This window comes from Euleptes europaea, chromosome 4 (assembly GCF_029931775.1).
Source record: "Euleptes europaea isolate rEulEur1 chromosome 4, rEulEur1.hap1, whole genome shotgun sequence".
Classification (NCBI taxonomy): domain Eukaryota; kingdom Metazoa; phylum Chordata; class Lepidosauria; order Squamata; family Sphaerodactylidae; genus Euleptes; species Euleptes europaea.
Window position 1 is genome coordinate 67,242,798 of NC_079315.1, and position 10,927 is coordinate 67,253,724.

Below are 10,927 nucleotides of genomic sequence, written 5' to 3' on the forward strand. Positions count from 1 at the left end.
CTAGGGCTGCCAGTTCTGGGTTTGAAAATACCTGGATATTTTGGGGGTGGAGCTTGAGGAGAGTGGGGTTTGGGGAGGGAGGGACTTCAGTGGGTTATAATGCCATACAGTTAATCTTCCAAAGCATCATTTTCTCCAGGTGAACTCATTTCTGTCGCCTGGAGATCAGATATAATAGCGGGAGATCTCCAGCCACCACCTGGAGGTTGACAACCCTAGTTCTTCCATTATTCTGGCCCTATACTGCTTCAATTTATCTCCTGATTTCTGCATGCATTTTCATACCTTTAGTTTTTGCTTCTGTGTTTTTTTTAATTCCCTGGGGGGTTTTCTGGTTCTTTTGAAATTACTTTAACCCCAATTCTTTTCTAGAAGCTGATTTTGAGTTGATTTTTCCCTTGTGTATAATGCTTCTGTCACTTTTCTTTATCCCAAGCACTCCCACCCACCTTCACCTCATTTTTCAATTATTGGGCTGTTGTCATCGTCAAACCACTTCCTCTCCCTCAACTTGCCCTGAAGACAAGTGGTTTCACTTTTTATTTCCTTTTAAATGCCCTAAAATATCAGTACAGGTTGAGACTTCCACATCCAGCCATCTGGACAGTCTATTCCTTGGAACACCAGGAAACAAAGGGTCAAAGGACAGATCTCTTTAGCATTTCTTAAACTCTCCTGCCACCGATAAGACACATCTCACTAAATCTCATCAACAGCAGAACTCCATTCAGAGAATCCAGGATGGACACAATCTCATCAAGCTGATAGCCAAGCCTTCTGATAGCCACCCTGCCAGATAGTTTCCCAGACCTCACCTTCATCTCCAGTTCTATAGCCACTGCTCTGAGGTACTTAGCCACAAGTACCTAGATATTGTTTCTGATCTGCCTCAACTCTTAGCTATTCTCTTTCCTCCTCCTAATCCAATCTAGAGCAATCAAACCTTTGTCCACTGGCAATGACAAGCCATTTCCAGACAGTGCCAGTCAAAGTGAGACCAAGCCTCCAACTCCTCTCCTGAATATAAATATATCCCCATTTGCCATAGCAAATTGCTAGCGCTTTTCCTGGATCCAAAACATGACTCATGGTACGTGAGTATTGTTTTCCTTCCTTGCAAGTAGTGCTGGTGATTACTTGTCTCCACGCAGCTGCCTATATCTGGATCCTCACTCCCCAGAACAGTAATTATAACCCCCTGCGAACCTTCAGCCCTTGTGTCCACCCCCTCTTACCTTTGTTTTCTTAGCCCTGTATGTATTGGGATTTGTGTGTATGTGCGATGAATTGGGCTAATTTTAATAAAACCCTTAAACTTCACAAAAACCCTCTTTATTGCGATCTCTTCCACTGAGGAGCTCATCCCGATAAAATTTGGTTCAAAGATTCCCCATGCCAACCTCTTGCAAAGCTCTACCACTCTCCAGATAATTTCTCCCAATAAAAGGAGACCCCTCCTTTTTGATGAAACAGCACACACCAGCCAGTTCTGTCACCGAAAGGGCATGAATGTGATGCAGACAGTTGGAGGGCTTGCGACTGGAAGAAAGCTGCACAGTCAGGTAAGGGAACACACAGGTGGGTGGAAATGGAGGCATGGTGGGGCTGTTGTTGAGTGGAAAGGGCCCACAAAATCTGGAACTGGAACTGTTTTAAAATGTTTCTTGCATACACACATGTTATCTTCAGTCACACAATGAAGATTATTGGGGTGTGGTGGCAGCTACTGCCAAAGCAATGTTTTAAAAATCTGCCTGGACAACCAGATCTCCAGTGGCCAATTTAAAGCCCTGCTGGGCAAAAGCCCCAACAGGCCCCAACAGGCCTGCAAGGTTCTTGCCAGGGACCACCCGCTCCCATTTCCCTTTTTCCACTACCACTCCTGTAGCCAGCAGGAGAAAAATAATGGGGGAAAATCACTTTTGGGTGATGGCATGATATCACTTCTGGGGAAAACCCAGAAGTGATATCAGTCTCTTCTAGGAATCATAGGAAACTGTATGGTTTCACCATAGTATTTCTAGAGATTCCTAGAGACATATGACATTATTTCTGGGTTTCCCCCAGAAGAGATGACATGCTATTGACTAACAGCACTCCCCCCCATGGCTGGCACCTTTAGTCTCCACCCACTTTCAGGTGCCAGGAAAGATGCCAGTGGGCACCATGGTGACCATGGGAATAACATTGGGGACTGGGGTTGCCAGGTCCCTCTTTGCCACCAGCGGGAGATTTTTGGAGTGGACCCTGAGGAGGGTGGGGTTTAGGGAGGGGAGGGACTTCAATGCCATAGAGTTCAATTGCCAAAGTGGCCATTTTTCTCCAGGTTAATTGGAGAAAAAAGAGAAATACAGAAGCAAAAAAAAGATTTTTCTCCATTTTCTCTATTGGCTGGAGATCAGTTGAATTAGCAGGAGATCTCCTGTTATTACCTGGCAGTTGGCAGCCCTATTGGGGACCCCTGTTCTAACCCCTCTCAATACAGAATCCCTGACTCCAGGCTCTAAGGGAGTTGAAAATGTAACCCATGTTTCTTTGTTTTTAAGGGGTTATTTTAGTTTTGATTAAAATTAGGATATAGGGAAATGCCTCCAGTCAATTGTACCCAGGGAGTAAAAAGTCATGGTGCATGAGCACTTAGTAAAGTTACTCCTATATTATCAATGCAAGTGCCCACCTTTCAATCTATCTGGTCAGTAGCAGAAGAAAGAAAGCTAGTGTTTGATCTGACGGATCTGCTAATTTTCTTTATAGGCTCAAGCACATAGAAAGCATTAAGCACAGGAAAACAGGAGGAGCTAATGCACAGCATACAAATGAAGCAGAAGTAGGGTTTCCAGGTGGGTATTTTCGGTGGGCAATTGCCTGCCAATCCACCCAGCTGCTCTGGAACGGCCAACCTGTGCACGTGCAGCCATGCGCATGCGGTGATGTCACTTCCAAGTTTACCCCTGGAACTGCTGCATGGCTGCGGCTGCTTTATCACTCAAACCCCAAAGGGTTTGATAAAGCAGCCACAGTGATGCAGCACTTCAAAACCAAAAGGGGTTTGAGTGCTAAAGTGGCTGTGGCAATGCAGCGCTTCTGGAAGGAAACCCAAAAGTGATGTCACCGTGTGCACACAGCTGTGCATGCATGCATGCAACTGCCCCAGCCCCACCCCCTAAAACCACCAGCCAATCAAGAGGGGTACCGGGCAACTCTAAGCAGAAGCCATGCATATTTTAAGTGAATATTTTGGCCTTTCTATTTCTTTGCTTTACTGGGCACCACCAGTTAGGATTTGCCTCTGTTGAGAATACTCTTTCAGAAGGATATTGATGATTTTGTAGTGACAAAGGTTGCTATACTTGTGGCTTGTAAATTTGTTTTATTTTAAGTTGATGATAAATTGAAACATGTATGATCTTCAATACTCTTCTTGAAAAATATATGCTCTTCAATACTTTTCTTGAAGTCATTTCATAATTTTACTGACAAGCCACAGATGAATGGTTGTTTCTTGACTTGAGCAGTAACAAACAAGGAGGAAAAGAAGGAAAGAAAACTCAGCCCAGCGTAACAACAGGTCAAGTTAGCAAAAAGTTGAGAAAAACAGATAAATAACCAATGAGTGGGATGTAAATTTAACAAATATCACTAGAAAGACCATGAAAAATTGATGAAATATAATACATTAACAAAATCTCCATAACCAGTAAAAATAACAGCATATTAAATCATTGTACAACTGATCACCAAATGTGTTTTGGAAAGAAAATACCTTCATTATTGGAAATTCCTGTCAAAAGAAATTCCCTCCACAGAATCATAGAATCATAGAGTTGGAAGGGATCACCAGGGTCATCTAGTCCAACCCCCTGCACAATGCAGGAAATTAACAACTACCTCCCCCCCACATCCCCAGTGACCCCAACCGTCGCCCCGCAATGCAGGATCCCACAATCAAAGCACTCCCGACAGATGGCCATCCAGCCTCTTCTTAAAGACCTCCAAAGACGGGGACTCCACCACCCTCCGAGGCAGTGCATTCCACCATCGAACGGCCCTCACTATCAGAAAGTTCTCCCTAATGTTTAGGTGGAATTCCTTTTCTATTAGTTTAAATCCATTACTCCGTGTCCTAGTCTCTGGAGCAACAGAGAACAAGCTAGTTCCCTCATCAACATGACATCCCTTCAAATATTTAAACATCGCTATCATGTCTTCCCTCAACCTTCTCTTCTCCAAACTAAACAAACCCAACTCCCTAAGTTTCCCCTCATAGGGCATGGATTCCAGACCTCTGACCATTCTGGTCGCCCTCCTCTGGACACGCTCCAACTTGTCAACATCCTTCTTAAATTGTGGCGCCCAAAACTGGACACAGTATTCCAAGTGAGGTCTGACAAATGCAGAATACAGTGGTAGTATTACTTCCCTTCATCTAGACACAATACTCCTATTGATGCAGCCCAGAATTGCATTGGCCTTCTTAGCTGCCATATCACACTGTTGACTCATGTTCAGTTTGTGGACCACTAAGTCTCCCAGATCTCTTTCACATGTACTGTTGTCAAGCCAACTATCTTCCATCCTGTACCTGTGCCTTATGTTGTTTCTGCCTAGGTGAAGTACCTTACACTTCTCCCAATTGAAATCCATTTTATTACTTAGGACCCAGCTCCCCAGTCTATCAAGGTCATTCTGAACTCTGACCCTATCCTACGGGGTATTAACTACCCCTCCTAACTTGGTGTCATCTGCAAATTTGATTAGCATGCTCTCTATTCCATCATCCAAGTCATTTATAAAAATATTAAATAGTACCGGTCCCAGGACAGACCCCTGTGGTACCCCACTAGTCACTCCTCTCCAGGATGAAGTTGTGCCATTAATGAGCACCCTTTGGGTTTGGTTGGTCAACCAATTACCAATCCACCTAACAGTAGCATTGTCCAGCCCACATTTTACTTGCTTTGTTTCAAGAAGATCATGGGGGACTTTATCAAAGGCTTTACTGAAATCAAGGTACACTACATCTACAGCATTCCCGTCATCTACTATACTTGTCACTCTATCAAAAAAAGATATGAGATTAGTTTGACATGACCTGTTTTTGAGAAACCCCTGTTGACTGTCAGTGATCATGGCATTTCTTTCTAAATGCTTACAGTCTGTCTGTTTAATTATATGCTCTAGTATTTTACTTGGTATTGATGTCAGGCTGACTGGGCGATAATTGTTTGGGATTTCTTTCCTCCCCTTTTTAAAGATGGGGACCACATTAGCACTCCTCCAGTCTGCTGGAACCTCTCCTGTTCTCCATGAATTCTCAAAGATTATTGCCAGTGGTTCTGGAATCACTTCAGCCAGTTCTTTTAACACCCTTGGATGCAGTTTGTCCAGCCCCGGAGACTTGAATTCATCAAGAGTAGCCAGGTATTCCCGTACTACCTCAGTGTCTATACTATGCTGTAATTCCCCTATTGCATCCTCTGCTCCATTATTCCCAGGTTGAGCACTATTTCCTTTTTGGGAGAAGACTGATACAAAAAAGGAGTTAAGTAATTCTGCCTTTTCTGCCTCCCTTGTTAATAACTCACCATCCTCTCCACGCAATGACCCGATAGTTACCTTGAATCTTCCTTTTGTTATGGACATAACCAAAAAACCTTTTTGTTTCTGTTTTTAACTTCCCTGGCTAGCCGGAGCTCATTCTGCGCTTTAGCCTTCCTGACTTTCTCCCTACATGTGTTGGCTACTTGTTTGAATTCCTCTTTGTTGAATTCTCCCTTTTTCCATTTCTTGTACATGCCCTTCTTAAATCCTATCTCAACCAAAAGTTCTTTAGACATCCACCCTGGTTTCTTCAAACCTCTACCTTTTTTCCTCCTCATGGGAATTAATTTAAATTGCACCTTCAATATCTCCCTTTTAAGAATTTCCCATCCTTCATGTACTCCCTTCTCATTCAATATTCTCACCCACGGGATCACACCCAGTAGTTCCCTAAATTTATTGAAATCAGCTTTCCTAAAGTCTAGAATACATGTTTGACTATTTCTTGCTTCTCCTTCCTGCTGTAAAACTAACTCCAGGAAAACATGGTCACTCCCACCTAAAGATCCCACTCCTTCTACCCCATAAACCAAGTCATCATTGTTGGTTAAGATCAGATCCAAAATGGCTGTTCCCCTTGTCGCTTCTTCCACTTTTTGGACTATGAAGTTGTCTGCAAGGGAAGTGAGGAATTTGTCAGACCTAGTTGTTTTGGCAGAGTTAGCCTTCCAACAGATGTCAGGATAATTGAAATCTCCCATTACTACTACATCTCTCTTTTTTGAATGTTTGGACATCTGTTCTAGGAAAGCATCATCTAACTCCTCAGTCTGGCTTGGGGGTCTATAATATACCCCCACAATGACATCACTATTTTTCTCCCCCTTAATTTTTACCCAGATGGTTTCAAGCTGGGTTCCAGAGTCTAAGACCTGGATCTCCTTGCAGGTGTAATCATCCTAACGTATAATGCTACTCCTCCCCCCTTCCGATTTGGTATATTTCTCTGAAATAGGTTATACCCTTCAATTAATACATGCCCTCTATTTACATCATTTATTTATTTTGTGACTTGAACCATCCCAAATTCTCTTTTTGCAGAAATGTACATAGCCATGGTTCTGCTGGGTTAAAAAAACACACAAACCCTCCCCCATGAAACTCACAGGGGGGGGGAATCCCATCTCCTCCCACCATTACTGAGCCAGCACGAGTCACCTTGGAGCCCGGCTGCAGTAGCAGCAGTGTCTGGGAGCTGCTCCAAGCAGTGGCTCCCGGCCACGGCCAGGCTCCCGGGGTCTGCTGTAGCTGCCACCAGTCTCTGCCACAGGAAAGTGTGTTGTCTGTTCAAATAGCATAATGCAAACTTACTTCTCAACCCCATCCATATTTCCCTTTATATATTTTTTAAAAAATGTTCAACTATGAGTTTGCTGACTTTGCTCAATTTATACATTCATTTTTTTATTCTTTTTTAGATTTATTGCCAGCAAAATGCTTTTGCTTTAGTCAGGAGGATCTCTAAAGTGAAAAAGCTAAGGCAAGTCACATCCTTCTAAATGCTGATTTGAGCAAGGAAGAATACAACAGACACAGAGAGCCTGTCTTCCAAACTGCTTTTTTATTACAGCGATCTCAGCTATTACCTCTTACAAAAAGTCACTTCATATTCTAAAACAGTCGCAGGCAGAAAGCAAGCCTGTGAAATAAGGAGAATGTATGTGCTAAATAAAGGCCCAGCAAAGATGCACTTGGAATGTTTTTATTCATTAATTTTAATCACCAAAGGGAACAAGAAAATAATTTGAAAATGTGTCATGTATGAATTCTGAAATCAATGTAATGTAGAGATACCTCTGCAATAAAAATCTGGCTAATTCGAGATGTTCCATCTGGTAGCCAACTGTTCTCTTATGTTTTTAAGCTGAGTTATTCTCTTGTGTTCTAAAAAATAAAGAAATGAAAATTGTGGTAGGTAGAATGGCAAGGAAGCAGTGGCATAGGCTTTTATGTCTGTGGGGGAGGAAAAGATTGCACCATCATTTGTAGTGACTTTTAAACACGGATATGTGCTTTATTCTATATCAACCATGTGTGTGTGTAAAGTGCGGTCAAGTCGCAGCCGAGTTATGGTGACCCCTTTTGGGGGTTTTCATGGCAAGAGATTAACAGAGGTGGTTTGCCAGTGCCTTCCTCAGCACAGCAACCCTGGACTTCCTTGGTGGTCTCCCATCCAAATACTAACCAGGGCTGACCCTGCTTAGCTTCTGAGATCTGACAAGATCAGGCCATCCAGGTTAGGGCCAAATTACAATTACAATAATTAAATATAGTTGTATCCAAATAAAATAATACAGTTTATATGTAAATAAAATAAGTCAATCATGACAACAATCAAATGGATTTACTCTTGGTTCCACAAATCCTCATCACAGCTAAAAGAAACTTTGCTACCTCCTCTGTGGTTCGGGGGTGCTGATCAGCCAGGAGGAAGGCCCCTTTGTCCGTTGCGGGGAGATGGGGTCAATGTAGGTTTCCCGTAGGGGCATGTAAAAAAGCACAATAAAGCAACACATGAGCCACTGTTTCTGGTTGGTCCTACGAGCATGGGCAAGTCTGATTACAGAGAGAGATGTTCTCAAATCTATCCTGAAGAATTTTAGTCAGGAGGATGTTCAGGCATGCTAACATAAAAACTCGACAAAGTTGCGGAGATGTTAAACAGGGAGAAATAAGTCAGTAAGATTCCAAAGGTAGGGTAAATACCCAGTTCCAGCGGGGAGCAGACCCTGCATGCTGATGAGAACAAAGTTTGCCTCCCTATGTCTAGTATTCTTTGTTTCAAAAGCCTATAAGCTTGGTGTTTGTCGGACATAAAGAGAGTATCTAGTGGGACTTTAATTGCTCTGAGTTTAAAAGTAATCTGTTGGATCATTTGATTGGTAATGGTCAGTTAACATTAACCAGTTAACATAAACCAGACCAGGCTTGAGTGGTTAGATCTGAAGAACATGTGTAGTTGATTGTTATAAGCCACCTGCTTGTTCCCAGAGAATTTAGCCCTAATTCAGGCATAGCATTGCATACGCTACTCAATTAGGTATACCCAGCAGGTGGCGCAGAAAAAAAGATTGTATTTGCTCAAGATTGGAATTAACAGAGTTTATCCAGATCCCATAGAATAACTGAGTTTATCCAGGATCCCATAGAATAACTGAGAGAGCACTTTGGCTTTATAAACTCATATAGCAGCTAGAACAAACTGGCTGCCTTTAGTATAAAAGAACTGGGAAATGGCCACCGATTTTAGTTTTGCCTGATTTGTGCCCTGTTTCTGCTGCATAGTCCACTTTACATTATATTGGAAGCAAACCCCTAGGTACCTAAAGTGCTTTACCTGATCGATCCTATTTCCCTTATCTGTTCAGTTCCGCGACTTCCAAGATTTTGAAAAAAAAGAAAAAAGAATTAATGGTGAGGAAATTCATTTCATAATATGTTGCAAAAGCCTGCAGAAGGTGCTTAAGACCCTTTTGAGTTTGAGAAAGCAGAACTGCATCATCTGCACAAAGGAGGAGGGGAACCACACGAGTAGCCAACTAAGGAAAGTGGCTGTCTACTCCGAGCAAGTTGGGGGCAAGATCATTTAAAAATATGTTCTTTATAATAGATCTTTGTGATCTCTGAGCTAGCTCAGGATCTTGAAGTCATGGTCAAGTGAATGAGAACAAGCAAACTGAAAGGGAATCCAAACCACAAGGTGGTGCTGTTTGTGCAGAACTCTGAATTGGGGGTAGGAGTAGATATACTGACCTGTTGGACAGGGCAAAGTTATGCTTGTCTGACCATGTAAAGAGGTTAGGGATCTTCTTTGATCATGACTTGTTATTGGATGAGTAGGTTGGTGTGGTCTCTAAAAGTGCCTGTGTACTGCAGCCTTCCTTCAATTAGAATCCAGAAGAACAAGTTCATTTCCAACTTTGTTAATATAAGGACCACCAAATTTTTAAAGCTCTCTTTTTTTGCAAGGGTCCTGTAGTGCTGGAAAGACACTTAATTTACTGCAGCCTTTCATAGTCACAAAAGGAGAATGTCATGGTTGATCTCTCTTGTGCCAACAGTTTTGGTGCTATTTGAAAACCTGCTTTGCACCCTGCACCATCTCCCATTTATATCTGCAACACATCCTGTATTCTGTTTTAAGTCTACAAGCTGCAGATCCTGGCTTTTCCATCAGGCCTTGATGGAACTTTTTGTATTGATAGGGTTTCCAGGTCGGGAGGTTTTTGGGGCAGAGCCTGAGGAGAACAGGGTTTGGGGAGGGGAGGGACTTCAATGCCGTAGAGTCCAATTGCCAAAGCAGCCATTTTCTCCAGGTGAACTGATCTCTATTGGCTGGAGATCAGTTGTAATAGCAGGAGATCTCCACCTATTACTTGGAGGTTGGCAATCCTATGTATTGAACTTCTAGCATTTGAAGGGGGGCAGTAATAAGGGCAGCAGGAGGCTCTTATGGTAGGATTGGAGGCCAGAAACTCTCTAGATTCCGCTGAGCTTTAAGGACATCACTAAGAGATTGATAGGACTTAAGCCTTGGAATGAGCTCTACCTGAAAGTGATATGTTCAAGCTAATTTCATATTAGGCCGGGACAGTTTTCCCATCAGTAATGCACCATCAGCTATACAAAATACTAAAAAAGTGATGAACCAAAATTTCCATTCTGATTTAACAAAGCTAGCAACCTCATGTCATAAGACGTAATAGTAAAATGCATTTGTTACTTCTAGTTGCATCATAAATAATCATGTTGCATTTGATAAATTCACTGCTTCCCAGGAACAATCTAGACACAATCAAACACATTAAAATGAATATAAAATCAGGAGGATTAGATTCATATGTCAATCCCAATGATTTCAGAACACACTTGAGTCTGGATGGTTGAATGCAGTTTGGAGCAGTTTGAGAACATTTGAATAATGTATTCTAGAAATTAACTGTAGTCAACATTACACTCAGAGTTAATAAAATGCACATTGGAACCAATTTGGCTCTTCAGGCTTTATTTATTGCCCAAATAAACAATTTTCAAACATTCTGACATTGAAAAGCAGACCTTTTAATTGCTAATTTGATTCCACTGAACTGCCATGCATTGCATACTCAAAACATTCAACACCTAAAAAGATTATATTAAACTTTAAAAAACCTAGGGTTTTCTTTTTTATAGTGAAATATCATAGCTGATCATAGCACATAACTGTACTTATATCCAGTTTAAATTTTGTATACACTGCACCCCTTGAAATGAGTCATGCCCATGATAAGCATAGCAGAATAGGAAAAAAAAGATTACTAATTAATGTTGATTTCTAATTAATTTG